The 14326-nt window shown below is 37.0% G+C and overlaps 1 protein-coding gene across 2 annotated transcripts in view; it reads left to right on the top strand.

Annotated features, from left to right (window-relative positions):
- Window positions 1-14326, top strand: part of Nup62cl (nucleoporin 62 C-terminal like) — an 85380-nt gene that overhangs the window by 55999 nt on the left and 15055 nt on the right. The window lies entirely within an intron of this gene.

The following is a 14326-nucleotide window of genomic DNA, read 5'->3' as shown; positions in this document are numbered from 1 at the left end:
CAATGAAAGACACCTTAGAAGTAACGGGCATACTCAGTACCTAGCTCTTGGTTTCTAAATACCATTCCCACTAAAAGGAATCAATCTTTTTGGTTAACTATCTGATCTCAGGTCTCAGGCAAGGAAAGTACAGGGTGAGTTTCGGACTTTTTGTTCAAGAAAGCAAACATTGTTAAATGACTAATGAGGTTATATCAGGATACAAGATTGTACTTCAAGGGATTCCTGCTGACACATTAATATATTTAAACATGAAAAAGAATAACAAAAGTAATAGATTATAATATGTTAAAGGAGGAAAAAAACATGAGTTCCCAATGATAATCCAAAAAGAGAGAGAGAAATAAAAAGTAAAGGAGAATGTCTTTATAAAAGTATGCCAACTAATAATTATAGAAGAAATGATAGAATTCAGAAACCATCATTAAATCAGCAGAACACTTTTATTTTGTTAAGTTCACCATGATCTTGAATATCCTGTTTCATGTATAAAATATTTCAACTGTCAGTCATTTCTTGGCAGAAAAGCAGGCTAGCAGGAAGTGGACCACATATAGACTGCAAGTTACTGAGTTAATTAAAAATAGTTTTATTGATGCATAATTTATATTCCATAAAACTCAGCATTTTAGTTGTACAATTTAGTGAGGAAAAAATCACCACTTTGCAGCGCAAGTATAACAGTTGATTTAGGCAAGGTTCATCAATGGATGCTAAAACTATTGAATTCAAGATTGTTGGAGAATAGCATATGTATGTCTACTCAAAAATATCACTCTATAGGTTATTTAAAAATTACAAAATAAAATATATGCCTGTACAAGACCTTTGTGACATGTGCCACTTTAGTGAAGTGATCAAACTTGGCCTCACCAGTGGTGGGATAACTTGGCATAATGTGCCTCTTGACTTGACATGATAAGTATACAATATCACATATATAGGATCCTTACCAAAATGTTTAACCTTAATCTAATGCAAGAAAAAAAATCAGACATTCTGTGTGTGAGACATTAAACATATAAGTGGCTTTGACTCTTTAAAATTCAAAACAAAAAAATTAAAGGGATGGTCTTAAACAGGCATAGGACTGGGGATATGGCTCAGTGGTAGAATACTTGCCTAATACATAGAAGGCCCTGGATTTGATCCTAAGCACTGCCAGAGAGGGACAGACAGAGACATAGATATAACAATCAAGTGTACCATGTTAACCTATATGGACTATATATTGTATGATATTAAGGAATTGCTTATTTTCCTAGGTGTGATAGTTATGAATATGTAGGAAAATAACCTTTTTTTTTCTTAGAAAATGCAGGCTACATTATTTAGAGAATTTTCATGTCTGTAGTATACTTCCAAATTGTTCAGCTGAAACCATGTGTGAAAAGAAAGACATTTAGCAATTTGTGGCAAAATGGTATGAGCAGGTTAATCTTGGTAAAAGGTATTTAAGTGTATGATTTTTGTTATTCTTTCAACTTTCCTACAAATTTAAAATAAAAATTTGGGGAGGTGATTTTTTAAAGACTTTGCCTAAATATAGAATATAATGAGGAACATGGAATATGATGGTAGGAATTGAGGTAAATGGGAACTAGTTAAACAATCAGAGTTATTATTTTCAAGGTGTGGCCTTAAAATAATACTATTTTTCTTACTTGGAATTCTGGATTCCTCATTCTCTGCATGAATGGAAGTCAGCAGCAATGAACTTCTTCAGCTTCTTTCCCTTCCAGATATACTTACATCATTATTCATCTTTATGTCCTTCTCTCCTGTGTTAGAGAAATATATGTCTTATCCCTTTCTAAACTGTTTAGAATTATCAGAGGGAAGTTAAATAGTGTTAATATTCATTTGTGACCTGGTGAGGTTTCTGAGTCAGGTATAGGATTCAAGTCAAGGAATTAACTCTTCATAGTTGTGCACTTATTTTTCACTTGGTCTCTATGAGTCTGTACCCTTGTTTTTAAAATGACAACTAATATCTACCTTTTAGATGTTTTGTAAGGATTAAAAGAAGAACCTTTGAATCTTGGCCTGTGGGTTGGTAGTCAGTGAATGGTAGTGGTAGAACTGGTTACTGGTTATCCAAATTTACTATGTATATGAGGTGGGGGAGACAGAAAAGAAAGGTTGTGGGGTTCAAAAAGTAGCTGTTAAATTGGGTCTTGAGAAGATAGTTCCAGATAGACTATCATTAAAAATCACTTACCTAGAGAAGTTGTAAGAACAACTGTGATGTGAGGAAATGTCAATAACAGGAAAACACTAAGGAATGAAATTATACAAAATTTCCCTGTTACATGCTTTTCTCCATTGAACAGTGATTCTTGGGTAGAGTTGAGGGGGATGTCAGAAGGCAATTTGGATTATACAGAAAAATTGCAGTGATTTTTTTTTTCTCTTGGCAGGGATCCTCTTTGTCATAAACGAAATCTCAAGGCTTTCAGCCAGTGTCTCCTTTATTAAATTAAGGTTGTTGGTATTGCAAGGGACTTACTTTATATAAATGAAGATATTGTGGCTCAGAGAAGTTGAATGGCTTCCTTAAGAACACACAGCAGGGGCTGGGGTTGTGGCTCAGTGTTAGAGTGCTTTCCTAGCACATGTGAGGCACTGGGTTTGATCCTCAGCACATATAAAAATAAATAAATAAAACAGAGGTTAAAAAAGAACATATTATTTGGGGGAAAAAAAACCAGGGTTGGGGATGTAGTTTAATGGTGTTTGCCTAGTATGCATGAGGCCCTGGGTTTGATCCTCAGCACTGCAAAATAAGTAAATAAGTATAAATAACACTCCAATGTAGGCATTACTTGATACAAAAACAAAAACAAATCTTATTTGTGTACCTATCAGTAGAGGACAAAGGTTTTAAAAGTTTGATAGTACTTTGGAATATGAGTTTTGGGTATCTGGGTAAAATTCTCAGTCAAAACAGGTAACAAGAATAAGACAATGGAAAGTAATGATTACTGGGATTTGTTTTTCGGCTAAAAATTCATTTGAGCTGAAGAGGCAACAAGAGTTTGTGTAGGTTCTTTACTGAGACAAGGAAGGTCATGCTGACGAATGGGAAAAGGCCTGGTAATTCTTTTTTTGTTTTGGGTGGTGCTCTAGATTGAACCCAGAGACATTTTTACCACTAAGCTACATACCCAGCCTTTTTTTTCTTTATTTTTGAGACAGGTCTGCTTAAATGGCTCAGGCTGGCCTTGAACTTGTGATCTGCCTACCTCAGTCTCCTGAGTCCCTGGGGTTATAGGGGTGTGTCACCATGCCAGGTAGCCTGGTAATTCTTGATACTGTATACTTTTTGTCATTCCCACTCAATGAGCCTTTCCTTTTCATATCAGGAAACTACATGATCAGGAAATGGAGCATGGCAGGGTTTAATTATACTAAGAGAGGTTTTTCTAGTTATTTTGTTTTGTTTTTTAATAGTTAATTGGATCATGTCTGCTGAAAGGGTCTATAGTCTGAAACTTTTAAGATCAGATAAATCAATTTATTCACATTGAGATAATATAGAAAAACTAATGAATGTGTTATTTTTGGCAATACACACGTATTTTTCTAAAGAGAAATCTTGTATATAAAGTCAAATCTTCATTTTAAAAGGTTTCTGGGAAATGTTTTTATGATTTAATATCTTTAATGTTGGCACAGATTTTTCATCATGAAACATCAACTGTTACACTAATAGAATTATATATTTAACTGAAAAATCAGCTCTTTAAAAGTGATTTTGATGTACATTACCAAGTGAAAGAAACTAATGCCAAAAGGCTATATGCTGTATGATTCCAGCTCTGACATTCTGGAAAAAACAAAACTATAGAAATATAAATTTCTGTAAAGATCAATGGGGGTGGGGGAAGAATAGACAGAACATGGGAGATTTTTAGAACAGTGAAAATATTTTGTATGATGTACTATTATCAAATCATGGATGCATGTCATTATACATTTGCCAAAGCCTACAGAATATTAATGCCAAAAGTGAACATTAGTGTAAACTATGGACTTTGGGTAATAATGATTTGTTGATGTAGGTTTATCAATTGTAACAAATGTACCACTCTGATGTAGGATATTGTTAATAGGGGAGATTATACGTTTGTGGGGGCAAGGAGTATATGGAAAATCTCTGTACCTTCTGCTCAATATTGCAGTGAACCTAATACTATGTGAAAATTAATTTTATTTAAAAGGAAAAATAAAAGTGGTTTTGAAATTAAACATTACACGTTAAGTATATTACTTATTACACTGTCCAGTCAACATTTAGAGTATCGTGAGCAAGTTATAGAGAACCAGGCCCCTTTCTTCCTTTACCTATATCAAGCCAGTACCAGTGATGGGACTGAGATGGAAAGGAGTCAGTCATTATTAAATTAAGGAATGTCTGAATATGTGTAGGTAATGACCAGTTTTCAGATTTGATATTTATCCATTGTTTGACAGTGTCTGTACTTCTTTTCCTTATGTTTAGTATAGGTCATTGGGAGTTAATAACAGACATAACCAAATACCAGTTCTGGCTTTTATCTTTATTTGTAAAAAATTACAGCATTATATTGAGGTATTCTTCATAGCAGTTCTGCAGTCACACATCTATCACTAAAAATGCAGCAACTCCAGCTCTTCTGGGACCACTTATGACAGAGTTGGTAATCCATCTGAGCCAATTTGTTATTCATTTTTAGTATGTGGCATTACTTCTCTCAAAGGGGGAGAGGTGGAATAAAGAATAGGCATTTTCTGTTGCATCATATGCCAAACTATCATCCTATTTATTAATATTTATCAAACACCACAACAAAGAAATAGGCAGTGGGAAATCTTATACTGGTCATTGTTCGGAAGTTGGTAAGTATTTTCAATGCATTTCACTTTTTTCATGTAGCATTCCAAAGCATCAAGAATGAAATATATTTCATCCATAATTATTTTAGTCTCTTGTGGAATAGAACTGCATAATTATTTAGTAACTACTCACAACCTTGAGACAGCTATTTAGGGCAGAAAGAGTTACTCCTTAGAGTAACTAAAAATGACATAAGAGATTTTATAATATTTCCAAAATACAGTCCTATTAGTTCTAGACTGGGTGTCTATGTTCACATTTTTAAAAAAATATTTGTTTTAGTTGTAAGTATACACAATAACCTTTATTTTTTTTTTTAATGTGGTGCCGAGGATCAAACCCAGAGCCTTATGTGTGCTAGGCGAGTACTTTACCACTGAGCCACAATCCCAGCCCCAATGTTCACATTTTTTTTCCGCTTAAATCATTCATACTTGTCTACTGTGCATGATGTGACAAACTTACATAAAATGCCTTAGGATCATTTTAGAGAACCAGCCTTGGGTGATATGTCATAATCATGCTTCATTTTTACTCAAGGTTGTATTTATTATTTGATGGGATTGTTTTAAATTAGATTTTTGGTGTTTTTTATTTTCATGATTAAAAGCAAGAAAGGAAACTTTAATTGATATGGCCACATTGGGAAAGCAAAGGGAGATCTGACACCTTGGCCTTGTTTTCCTGGTGCTGGTGTGAGCTTTTAGGTTTAAATGGATTGGGGCAGGGGGTAAGAGGTCTGCAACATGAACTAGCCTTGGTTAAACTGTGGTCTGTTTGTTCATTCTATTCTGGTTCTGGGACGAATTGTCTCCAGAGAAGTCCTGATAGATCACTTGAGGGACTGATTTCCACTTGCCCCTCAGGATGTTTCTTTTCTGTCTCTGTCTGTCTCTCTTCCTCTCCCTCCCTCTCTCTCTCCCCCCTCTCTCTATATCTCTCTCTCCTTCCTTCTGTCTCTCCTTCCCTCTGTCTCTCCTTCCCTCTGTCTCCCTCCTTCTCCCTCTCCCTCCCTCCTTCTCCCTCTCCTTCCCTCCTTCTCCCTCTCCCTCCTTCCCTCTCCCTCTCCCTCCCTCTGTCTCCCTCTCCCCCTCTCTCTTTCTCCCTCTCCCTCCCTTTCTTCCTCCCTCCCTCCCTCCCCACCTCTTCCTCCCTCCCTCCCTCCCTCCCTTTCTCCCTCCCTCCCTGGAAGAGGGTGTTGACTGGAGATTTCTGTGTACCACTCCAGCAGTCCGAAACAGGATGCTGTAGTACTTTTGTCAAAGATAGTGGTCATGATGCATTTAGGAACACACAAATATAAGCTGAGCAATAACTCAGTTTCCAAAGCATTGTTTGATATTTTTTAAAGAAGCTTTGGTCTAGACTAGAAATGGTTTTAAAAATTTTTTATTAATCGCTTTTAGCTCTCTCATCTGAAAAGCATCAAATGTTGAGACACGAAAAGATGCCTTTGAATTCCAATTGAAGTATCTTTTTCCTCTTTCATCTTTTAGAATAGAATCTGATTTACTGATCAGGCATCAATCAAAACTGGTTCATTTACTTCTTCCTTTTCTTAAATTCTTTGAGAAATCTTGGTGACATTAGTTGATTGGCGAGGTCATTTCTTGTGTTCTGGAGTATAATGTTCTATTTCAGATACTTGAAAGTTGAATGCTCTTGATCTGCCAGAGGTGTGGCAGCAGCACAAAGACACCTCTGTTGTGAGGCTCACTTAATAGTGCCTCTTAAGCTCAACAGAGATACTTGCTTCTTCCCATTGCAGTTGATTGAAAAGTATTTCATGTCTTACATTGTTTAACGAGCACTTTTACTCATCTGTGCTCCCCTTTACAGACAAAATAGATTCATTGTCACACTTTGTCCCTTGATTCCAAAGAACTTCTTGTAGGTTAGATTAGGGTACTAAGAGTAGAATTAAGTGAGTCTTCAGTTTCTGTTAGGAAAGTGTGTGATGGTTAATATTCTCAGAGCTCCACTTCCCAAACTTCCTTTTCTATATGTAAATCCAGATTTGAAATACACTCAATACATCTGCAAAATTAGATTTCTCACTAATCCTACTTATGTACATTTTGTGCCCAAGTGAATTTCCTCAAGCTGGAGAGCCTCCCCAGATGAACTATATGTATCATAATTTAAATCACTACCAAATAGCAGAATTTATATTGTTTATGGGAAAGATAGATTTTTCTGCAAAGCAATTTTCTTTCTTGTTGGTAACTAAAAAACTATTACACTGGAGCCTCGCACAGTGCTGTTTTGACTTAACATGTATTCATTATACATATTAATTATGTTTGATATTTAAATACATGCATACAGTGTATGATTTTTATTAAAAAAATTCACAGCATCTGACAAACAGGTACCCTGTAATAATACAAGCACTGTTACATGAAAGTCTAAAGATAGAGGTCCTAGAATCAATTCTCATTAGTTTACGCCTTTGGAGAGTTATTTAGCCTTGCATTTTTTTTTTAAAAGAGAGTGAGAAAGGAGACAGAGAGAGAGAGAGAATTTTTTTTAATATTTATTTTTCAGTTATCGGCGGACAAAACATCTTTGTTTGTACGTGGTGCTGAGAATCGAACCCGGGCTGCACGCATGCCAGGCGAGTGCGCTACCACTTGAGCCACATCCCCAGCCCTAGCCTTGCATTTTTAATTATTGCTTTTTTCCAAGAGATTGTGGAAATCAAATGAAGTAGTCTGTGTAGGCATTTTGAAAGCTGAAGTGCAAACTAGGGTTGTAGCTCAGTGGCAGAGTGCTTGCCTATCAAGTGTGAGGCACTGGGTTTGATCCTCAGCACCACATATAATAAATAAAATAAAGGTATTATGTCAAAAAAAGAGGAATCTACTTTTTATAAAAGCTAAAGTACTTTATAATTGGAAGGTATTTTTTTAGATGCAGGTCAAAACCACAGAGTAGTTGTGACTCAAAATCGGGAGCACCTACTATGTGATTAAGGCACTATGTTACTCGGTGTATTAGGTATAAACATCAGCAGTACCTCTGCCATGAACAGGTACACTGTGAAGGGGTAGGGTGTGGTAAAGGAAGGAAACAATCTTTAGTTTCTTTCAAGGGAAAGGAAGGATTTAAAGTGAGATTTGAACAATAAGTAATGTTGTCACAGAATGACTGAATGAAGACCATATCATTTTATTCTACTACCTTGACCCCCATCTCCCATTGCCTGCATCAAAGAATTCAAGATACTTTCACCATTTTTTTGCATACCTTCTTCAAATGTGTTTTTTAGTTAATTTGTGTGAAGAGCAGGGCTGTACACAAGCAGAGTACCTTAATGTATCAATTGTAAGATCAGAATGTGAATTCTCATGACAGAAATGGGAGTTGTATTTCTCTCTAAGCACCATTTTTTCCAATTGCGCATTAGTTGCCACTAAGAACTCAATTATATTTTGCCGCAGTCTGGCTGCAGCAAACTAACCGGGGGGTGACGAATAACTTGTGTAGATTGATGCAGCAGGAATGGGAGCCCATCAGAAATCCAGAAGAAGTATCACCTGTAACATGCAAATATTTTAATTTTCCAAATTCTGGCAAGTGTGTGATGTCCATCTGCCAAATATGGTTAGGTATCAATCCTCTAGGATTGACTCCAAGATTAACTTGTGGTAAAAAGGTCACACAATTTTGACATTGTTTTATTATTTGTCTAGCTTGTTCCTTAGTTATTTTAAAATGCTTTTGTAAAGTATTAGCATTGACATGGAAGTTTTTATGAAAATTTATAGCTTCTTCTAGTGTAGAGAAAATATGTATGTCATGTGTAGTTTTATCTGCTAAATCATTGCCCAAACTAAGGGCTCCAGGCAATCCTGTATGTGCCCTGATATGTCCTATAAAGAACAGATCTTTTCTGTCCCAGATTTGACTTTGTATAGTGGAAAGCAAAGAAAACAGTAGAGGAAGGGGAAATCCTACCAGCATCTTCAAGGGATACTATAGCATTAACTATATACTGACTATCAGAAAATAAATTAAATACAGAATCTTTAAACATCACAAAAGCTTGTAATACTGCATTAAGCTCTACCTTTTGAGCTGATTGTTTGGGTACTAAAAATGTAAAAGTTTGATCAGGTGTAACTATTGATGCTGTACCATTATTTGATCCATCAGTGAATATATTTGGAGCATTCACGATAGGTGTTTTTCTTGTCATTTTTGGAAAAATTACAGGATGCGATGACCAAAAAGACAATAAAGGATTAGATGGTAAGTGGTTATCAAATGAAACATTAGATTTGCACATGATTATTGCCCAAGTATTTAACTCATTAGCTAACTCATCAATTTGATTCATAGTATATGGAGTAATAATTTTATTGGGAGAAATTCCAAACACTCCCTTTGCTGCTTTTATTCCTTTGAGTATTAATTGTCCTACAGCCTCAGGATACCTAGTAAGAATAGTGTTAGGAGAATAAGATAAATGTATCCATAATAATGGACCTTCTTGCCAAAATACTCCTGTAGGAATATTTTTTGTTGGTAGTACAATAAATAATAAAGGCAAACATATCAATTCTATCCAAATGCATATTTTCCATATATGTTTCAATGATTTTTAATGCCTTTTTTGCTTTAGGCGTTAACATTCGGGGTGAATTTGGATCTGGTGGACCTTTTAGGATATCAAATAAAGGTCCCAACTCTCCTGTTGGTATACCTAGATAAGGCCTTATCCAATTTATGTCTCCTAATAACTTTTGAAAGTCATTAAGTGATTTGAGTTAATCTACTCGTATTTGAATTTTTGGTGGATGGACCATAGTTGAGGATAATAGAACTCCTAAATAATTAATTGGAAAATTTAATTGTACTTTATCTATTGCTATCTCTAGATTATAATTTTTTAATAAGTTTGTAAGTGTGGCATAACATTCTAGCAATGTGTTTTTATCTTTGTGTGCTAATAATACATCATCCATATAGTGAAATATTTGTAGTTCAGGATTTTGATTTCTAAGTGGCTGGATTACTTAGTTAACATAAATTTGACACATAGTTGGGCTGTTAGCCATCCCTTGAGGGAGTACTTTCCATTCATATCTCTGATCAGGACCTTCATGATTCTGTGCAGGGATAGTATATGCAAAACGTGGACTATCCTCAGGATGAATTGGAATTGAAAAAAAAACAATCTCTAATATCTATAACTAAAACATACCAAGTTTTTGGCAAAGCAGACAATTGAGGAATCCCCGATTGAGCAGGTCCCATAATGACCATCTCATTATTAATGGCTCTTAAATCTTGCAATAATCTCCATTTACCAGATTTCTTTTTGATGACAAAAATGGGAGTATTATGGGGAGATACAGAAGGTTGTATACGTCCTTCTGCTAATTGTTGTTTGACCAGATCATGGACTGCTTGTATCTTTTCTTTAGTCAGGGGCCACTGAGGAACCCATACTGGTCTTTCTGATTTCCAAGTAATTTTTATTGTCTCAGTGGCCCTTTCTGAAAAATCCAACCCATGTCTGTCTGTTCCTTGATCTATTTGTATTGGTGCTGCTATACCTTGTTCTTGTTTTTCTAATCTTTTTCCTTTCCTAAAACCTTTTCTAGTCATAATAGTGGGTACATTTTGGTTGATGTTATTTGTTAATGTCAAACCTAATTGATCTAGGACATCTCGTCCCCATAAATTTACGGGAAGATGATCCAATACATATGACTGTATAGTTCCTTCACATCCTTCAGGATCCTTCCAATCTAATACCATTGCACTTCTATGGGGATTAGTCGCCACTCCTAGGCCTCGAAGCGTTTGAATAGCTTGTTGTAATGGCCAATGTTTTGGCCATTCTTGACGAGCGATGATGCTAAGGTCTGCACCTGTATCCAGTAGCCCATTAAATTCATGTCCTCGAATATTTAGTTTTAGCATGGGGCGAGAATCTAAATTTAAAGACAGCATAGCCCAATCTACACCTGTGGAGCCTAATCCCTTGGAACCTCTTTCTACAGCACGACTGGAAAATTTATCATGTAGGCTGGGTATTATTAGTAACTGTGCTATTCTATCTCCTGGTGAAATTATTGATATACCCTTTGGAGAACTGGCTATAATTTTTATTTCACCTTCATAATCGGGATCAATTACCCCAGGACTTATCATAAGTCCTTTTAGAGTAGAAGAGCTGCATCCCAATAATAAGCCTACTGTTCCTTTGGGAAGAGGTCCTTTCACCCCTGTGGGAATGATTTGAACTCCCATCTCTGGAGTTAGTACTGCTCTGGCGGAGGCGCAGATGTCCAACCCTGCGCTCCCTCTGGTTTGTCTGATGAGGGATCTGATGGATAATGTGTCCTGGGCACTACCCTGATGGGGTTGCTGGGTTCCTCCAGTGCTCCGTATATTTGTGGTTTTGGGCCCCGGAGCATTGGGCCCCCCTGTCCATTTTTTGGCAATGGAGCCCGATGCCTTTCTCCACGATATCGTGGATAAACACTTGGTCCTTGTTCGTTTTTTGATAATGGAGTACCCTCTGTGGTGGTTTGAGAATAGCATTCATTAGCCCAATGTCTCCCTCTATGGTATCGTGGGCAAATACCCGGTATTCTACTCCTTTGATACCTAGTTTTGTTAAACCCTCCTCCTATAGGGCAATTCCTTTTAAAATGTCCTGTTTGTTCACAATTGTAGCATGTTCTTGGCCTGGCATCTAAAGCCTGTTTTACTGCAGCTGCCACAATTTGCCCTTGTTCATTAATGTCTCTGGCATCTAAAGCCTGTTTTACTGCAGCTGCCATGACTTGCTCTTGTTCATTAATGTCTCTACATAATTTAATATATGTGTTTAAATCTTCATGTTTCCATGGTCTAATGATATCTCTGCACCAACGATTCGCTTGGTCATAAGCCAGTTGTTTTATTAATGGCATTGCTTGTTCTGTATTCCCCAAAACTCTGGTAGCTGTTTGAATAAGCCTATCTACAAATTCAGCGTAAGATTCATTAGCTCCTTGTATTATCTTAGATAATTGACCTTGTAAACCTCCATGTCCTTGTAAAGTCTTCCATGCCCTAATTGCCTCTGCAGCAATTTGCGCGTATACGCCAGGATCATATGCAATTTGTTGGTGCTGATCCTCATAAGTTTCCTTTCCTAACAATATATCTAGATTTCTCTGAGGACAACCGGCTGCTGCATTTCACCTAGCCGTCTCCTTGCAAAATTCCTCATTGGCAACCTTCCATAACAGGTATTGTCCTCCATTTAGCACAGCTTTACACATATTAGCCCAATCTGCTGGCGTCATGTTCAAGTTGTTAATGGATTCAACCAAGCTTACAGTGAAGGGTGCTTGAGGACCATAGGTTGTTACAGCCTCTTTTAGCTGCTTCACTGTTTTGAAATTTAAAGCATGGTAAATTCGCTGACCTCCTACCTCAAATACAGGGCATGTTAATACTTGAAATCCTGTCTCAGGATTCCAACTATCAACTGTGGGGGTTGGGAGCCTCCCAGCATATGGAGGTGGTGCTGTTGGTTGGACACTTACACCCTCTGGTGATAGAAAGGTGTTAGTAGCAGTCTCCTGTTGTAACTTTTCCCCGATGGCTTTTTCTGCTCTAAACTTCCTTCCTCTGTCTGACTAACTTGAAAGACCTTCTCTTTTACTTGAATCTTTTCCTCTTTCTGACTAACTTGATAGACCTTCTCTTTTACTTGAATCAATATGTCTTCTCCTTCCTCTACCTTTGTCTGAATTGAAGGCTTTGGACTAAGCAAACCAGATACGAACGTCCACAATGGCAATGTGCCAACTGGCAGAGTTCCTGGGCTGTTCTTTTCTATTCTTTTTAAATCTTCACCATGATGGTTCCATTGTGATATACTTAACAACTCCTCCTTAAAAAGCCATGGGCTACATTTTTGTATTATATCAACGTATGCCCTGACTGCTCTTGATTTTACTGGGATGCCTCCTTCCTCTAACAATTTACTTAACACTCTTTCGGTTTGTTTTTACTAATTTCTGATCCCGTATTTCTACTATAATACAACCCGACAAGATGACGCCAAACAAAACCGAGACAGAATGAAACAAAAAGGGAACAACAAAAATTCATTATAGCCTTTCTATCCTCCTGACATGTGCATCCGTCCTTTCTCCCTATCTGTTCCTCAGACATAAATAGTTTTTCCTCAGAAGTGAGCGGTTTTTCTTCCGTCTCACTCATCTCCAGGGACAGGCAACTTAAAACAAAAATGAAGCAAAACAAAAGAGGAATCCTAAAATGGCTACCCATCCTCTCGCCCTGCCCTCAGGGGCGAGCAGTTTATTTACCCTCAGTCGCTCCCCGTGTGAGCCACCAATATTTATTGTTACTTTAATTTTAATAAATTGAGTGTCTTCTCAAAAGTAGTTATGACTAGTGGGAGGATACTGTTCTTCCTCCCTTCTTTTCTCTCTGTACACACCCATGTTCTTCATCTCTCTTTCTCTTTCTCTCCTTCCCTTTCAGGATGAGAAATGGACTTTGATTATATGAAATTCCTAAGTTTTCAAGGTTATTTTTAAATATTAGCCTAACATAAGGCAGATTTTACAGAAGGTAAAATTATTAAAATATGTTATTGGTTTAGCAGACAGCAAGAAACAATGAAGGTGCATATATTTAAAGGCTGACAAATGGCCAACCCTGTCCAGCAGTTAAGAAAACAGATTTGATAGAACTGTTGCCTGATATAATTTTTTAGTAATATTGCTTGCATATTGAGTTGACACTTATAGAATATGTTAGTTTATGGTTTAGATATAAGGTATAAATAAAAGCTCATGTGTGAGACAATGCAAGAATATTTAGAGGTGAAATGATTGGATTATGAGAGCCTTAGCCTAATTGGTGTATTAATCCCCTGATAGGGATAGGGATTAATTGGATGGTAACTGTAGGCAGATAGAGTTTGGCTGGCGGGGTGGGTCCTCCTACCTGGGTGCATACCTTTGGGGTATATATTTTGTCTTTGTGAGAATAGAAGCCTACCCTCTCTCTGTGTTTCCTGGTGTCATGTCCTGAGCCACTTTCCTCCACCACACCCTTCCACCATAATATTCTGCCACATCTTGGGTCCAGAACAATGGAGCTATATATTTGGAGCACCTGTGAGCTCCAAATAACTTTTCCTCCTCTAATTGTTCTTGTCAGGTTTTTAGTCAATGCAATGAAAAGCTGACTAAAACAGGAATCAAAACTTCATTTGTGTATGTGTTGGTCATTTCTTGGATTAAAATTTTTATTGAGGGGCTGGGGATGTGGCTCAAGCGGTAGCGCACTCGCCTGGCATGCGTGCGGCCCGGGTTCGATCCTCAGCACCACGTACAAACAAAGATGTTGTATCCGCCGATAACTAAAAAATAAATATAAAAAACAATTTATTGAGGTAATTGT

This window comes from Callospermophilus lateralis, chromosome X (assembly GCF_048772815.1).
Source record: "Callospermophilus lateralis isolate mCalLat2 chromosome X, mCalLat2.hap1, whole genome shotgun sequence".
In the NCBI taxonomy this organism is placed as follows: Eukaryota; Metazoa; Chordata; class Mammalia; order Rodentia; family Sciuridae; genus Callospermophilus; species Callospermophilus lateralis.
The sequence above is the reverse complement of the archived record's forward strand: the minus strand, read 5'-3'. Positions and strand labels throughout refer to the sequence as shown.